The sequence below is a fragment of the Pinus tabuliformis genome, chromosome 8 (genome assembly GCF_031772625.1).
Source record: "Pinus tabuliformis cultivar Carrire ecotype Pingquan chromosome 8, CPIR1, whole genome shotgun sequence".
Lineage (NCBI taxonomy): Eukaryota > Viridiplantae > Streptophyta > Pinopsida > Pinales > Pinaceae > Pinus > Pinus tabuliformis.
Window position 1 is genome coordinate 1,574,990,740 of NC_142294.1, and position 4,655 is coordinate 1,574,995,394.

Consider the following 4,655-nt stretch of genomic DNA (forward strand, 5'->3'; position numbering starts at 1 on the left):
ATGAATAGATTTTTTATTTCAAATTATTTGGATTAAGACATTATACTGGTCTTTCTTTATTTAATATAAATTTGTATTAATGAAAAATAAATCAATGTGAAAAATATGATAATATTAAATATTAACGAGAATAATTAATATGATAGGAAAATTTCTCCATCTTCGTGAGGTAGTTGATGAATATGAAAAAGAATAATTAATATTTTAGAAAAGTGTTCATATATATGTAGTTGAGTATTCAATTGATTATATAACATAATATGACTTTTTTATTATTTTATATCTTAAAGAACTATTGAGATAAAATGTTAATTATTATATAGATATATGGGAAAATGAATAGATATCTGATAGTCAATGCCATAGTTTTTGGAAGAAGTGATACTGGAAAAGGCTTGTTCAGAAAGCAATCTGGTCGTCGAGGCTCTATCCAAAAAATAAGGGTTTGGGTTTTATTTGTCAAAGGGCATGGCCGTAGATGGATGTGCGGATTACCCAACTTTGTTGACAATTTAAAAGCCGAAAGTGAACCTGAAAGTGAGGAGGAGAAGATGATTACTAAATGCAAAATTTATAAACCAAGTTGGCCATTGATGCTTGCGTGGGTAATGAAATATGGATTGAATATGGTTATGTAAGCAGCCCAATCTTGGTCAGCGCCCTGTAAGAGAACTCGGGCTCCTTCATTTCAGGCGTATGTAACGTAATTGGATAGGCCAAAACTTCGTCAGCGCTGTGGGGATAAGTACAAGCAGTCATTCATGCAATGAGGAGTGGATATATATTTAATACAGAGCCATCCTGATTGAAACTATATGTACAGAGCTCTGTATAGAAGAAGCGAACAATCTTTTTTTCGTTGGAATCAACCATGGAGAAGGAAGAAGCATTGATAGGATCAATTGATCAGGGCACCACAAGCACTAGATTCATCATCTATGATCAATATGCAAAAGTTGTTGCTGCTCATCAAGTTGAATTCACACAGATCTGTCCTCAAGCCGGGTCGGTTTTTTTTCCCTGAATTCAACAGCATTTGTTTTTAAAGTCGATTTGAATATGGTTGTAAGGTGTTTAGGGTTGATGAATATGAATCCAAGGGTGTTGATTGCAGGTGGGTGGGCTTTAATTCTTTGATTTTGTTGTTGTTTGTGGTTATTGAGTATATGGGATTGCTGGAAAAAGTGTAAGGAATGATTTTGTTTATGGTCAATGGGGATTAATGAAAACTGCTAATATGGTATATGTGTGTGGTATTGCAGGTGGGTTGAGCATGACCCTCTGGAGATTCTGGAGACTGTGAAGATATGCATGCAGAAAGCGTGCGAGAAGGCGAAGGCAGCTGGCAGAGAGGTAGAAACAGGACTCAAAGCCATTGGTATTACCAATCAGAGGGAGACAACCATTGTATGGAGCAGAAGCACTGGCCTTCCACTTTACAATGCCATTGTCTGGATGGATGCAAGAACCAGCCCCATCTGCAGGTTAGTTTGACTATTGTGATGGATATTTGAATGAATTTGGCTTCCATGTCTTCGAATTCTTTTGTTTTTATATTTTGGGTATGTTGTTTTTCATGTTGTTGAAGACCAGTTTGTCCCCTATCAGATCATGGGAATCTATGGTTGACCAGTTCAATCCATTCTTTTCATGTTTTTGAAGCACTTAAGCGGTATATGGAGCTATCTTAGGCTAGTTTGGAGAAATATGCCCATTGTCAAGATTGCTTGCACATTTTTTGGATCTACTTCAAGAAACTTCCCGGAGGAGCTGCACCACATAGAGCAGACTTCCTTCCACCTAGATGCCCACTCTTGGCGGTATGTATTACACCGAAATCACCTGGAACTTGCACCTGCCCCATACCTTTCAAACTCATGCCTCACCAGCGGGACAAAGCACAGAGAGAATATAAGCTGGTGGGCCACTTAAACACTCTGTCAGCCTCACCAGCAAACCAATGCCTGGTTTGCATTGCCACATATTTTTGAAAACCCACCTCGGCAATTTGGTGAATTTTGTAAATTTTTGGATCTTCTCTATGCTTTATTGGCAAACAGTTGAGAATTATCGTTGAAGAAATATGACACTCCCTTACTCCGTTTTCACATTACACCGTTTATAGGGTGGGGGATTCTCTTGGCCCCTCTTGTTTAGGAAACAACCTGGTGGAAGGCTTAACACTGAGTTGACCTTACCACTAAACCAATGCCTTGTCGGCGATGCTCGCATATTTTTGAAAACCCACCTTTCCGATTTGGTTTATTCTGCGTTCTTTTGACCATTTCTAAGCTTGATCAGCAAACATTTGAGAATGGAGTTTGAAGGAATCAGACCCTTGCCTTTTTTCATTGTCATTTCGCCTCGCTTATAGGGTGGAATCTTCTATATTTTCTCAGCTCCTTTTCTTGAGAAATCCACAGAACTGGCAGGCACTTGTGGCTTCAAGGTTTTCATTGATTAGCAGAGGCAGAAGAAAAGCACCCTACTTTAGTCTAGAAAAATGAAATAATTAGTCCAGTATGTCTGACCAATAAATTCATTTTCTCAGGGGTCAACTGGTACTTAACAGCTACTAGAGGTTGGAGTCCTTTTCCCGAACTGGATCCTAGAATGGAACTCTAAATATCTCTTACAAGTTACTCCTATTCTTTAGTAGAGATTCTACTTCTTTATGAGAAGTTGATTAAGAAATCTTTGATTGTGGTTACTTAGAGCATATTTTTAGAACCGTAACCTTCAGTCCATCAGACAAATCTCAGGGTCTAATTATCTAGATTGCCAGGTTGAAAAAAACCTAATTGGAAAATCAATTTTAAAGCCATTTCCTCAGGTCAATTTGAAGAATTGTGCTAATTTTAAGCAACCTTATCTTTTCTTTCAAAGGATTACGTTCATTCATGGCCAATGATCTAAACGAATGGCTATTTTTCCATCTCCTGAATTTCTGAAGCTTATGTTTACAGTATATATAGTTGAATTATTATATAGCAAGTGAAATTTAAGGTTACAGAACGACCAATTCTTCATCTTACACTTGATTCATAATATTCATCATATATGTAGGAGGTTGGAAAAAGAACTACCAAATGGCAAGAATCATTTTGTGGAAACTACTGGCTTACCGATAAGTACATATTTCAGTGCCGTGAAGCTTCTGTGGTTGTTGGAATCAGTAGATGCCGTTAAGAGTGCAGTAAAAGATGGTGATGCCTTATTCGGGACGGTGGATAGCTGGTTGATTTGGAATTTAACTGGGGGCATCAAAGGATCTAGGAAAGATGGAACAGATGTTCAGGGCATTCATGTCACCGATTGCTCAAATGCAGCTCGAACCATGTTGATGGATTTTGAAAACACTTTCCTGGCATGTGCCTACCCTTGAGATTTGAAAATTCCGACAACTATTCTTCCTCGGATTATTAGTAACACTGAAGTGATTGGAGAAATTGTTCAGGGATGGCCTTTTACCGGAACCACAATTGCTGGGTGCTTGGGAGATCAACATGCTGCCATGCTTGGACAGTCTTGCAGAAAAGGTGAAGCAAAGAGCACTTATGGCACTGGATGCTTCATTCTTTTGAACACAGGTCAAGAAGTCGTTGCCTCTACCAATGGCTTATTGAGTACAGTGGCATTCAAACTCGGACCAAATGCACCTACAACTTATGCTTTAGAAGGCTCCATAGCCATTGCTGGAGCTGCCGTACAGTGGCTGAGGGACAGCCTTGGTGTAATCCAAAGTGCCAGCGAAATTGAAGATCTGGCCAGATCAGTGGAGAATACTGGAGGTGTTTATTTTGTTCCAGCCTTTAATGGTTTGTTTGCTCCCTGGTGGAGAGATGATGCCAGAGGAGTTTGTATAGGGATATCACGTTATACAACAAAAGCCCATATAGCTCGGGCTGTGCTTGAGAGTATGTGCTTTCAAGTAAAAGAAATCTTGAATTCTATGAGTATAGATGTCAAACAAGATGAGAAGAGCGAGGAGAATGAGCAGTTTCTTTTGAGAGTCGATGGAGGAGCATCAGTTAATAACCTTCTCATGCAGATTCAAGTAAGTTGAATATTTTCCCTCCGTAATTGAAACATAACACATTTAAATCCTCTTTCTTCAACATACTGTGCAGCCATGCAACATTTCGAATCATAATCATATTACATATTTGATATTATTTTGCTATTCAGATTGCGTCCTGTGCATAGGTGAGGTACACATGTAGATGTTTCAAATTTAGTTAAATCCTAATATCTTTCCATTGAAAGTATGTTTACAAAGCGAGCAGAATGCAACTCCTCCCGTTACTATAACATTGATATTGTGCCAAACAACCAATAAAGGTCAAACAATCAGGTCAAAACTAAAAGTCTAATTTGAAACTTTCTAGCTAATAGATATTGGCATTCATAGATTACAAAGTCTACAAACTATATATATATGGGGAGCATTTCTACTGACAAATGATAGAAATTCCCAAAGTGCATGTTGAAATCTTCACAATATAGGGTATGCTTTCTTCCATGATGAAGCTTGACTAGAGTATAGTGCTTGAACACTATTGTCAACCTTTAGGCTTGATCAGAGTGCTATTCCTTTTTGACACGAACCTATATTCATGGAATGAATTTTTGATATAAAATGCCATTAATTTGCA

The 4,655-nt window shown here is 38.1% G+C and overlaps 1 pseudogene across 1 annotated transcript; it reads left to right on the forward strand.

Moving 5' to 3' along the window:
* Positions 1–363: 363 nt before the first annotated feature.
* Positions 364–4,081, forward strand: LOC149242046 (glycerol kinase-like; annotated as a pseudogene). The gene is made up of 3 exons (XR_016246617.1): positions 364–1,005; positions 1,263–1,484; positions 3,067–4,081. The product of XR_016246617.1 is annotated as a glycerol kinase-like (transcript).
* The last annotated feature ends 574 nt before the right edge of the window (positions 4,082–4,655 follow it).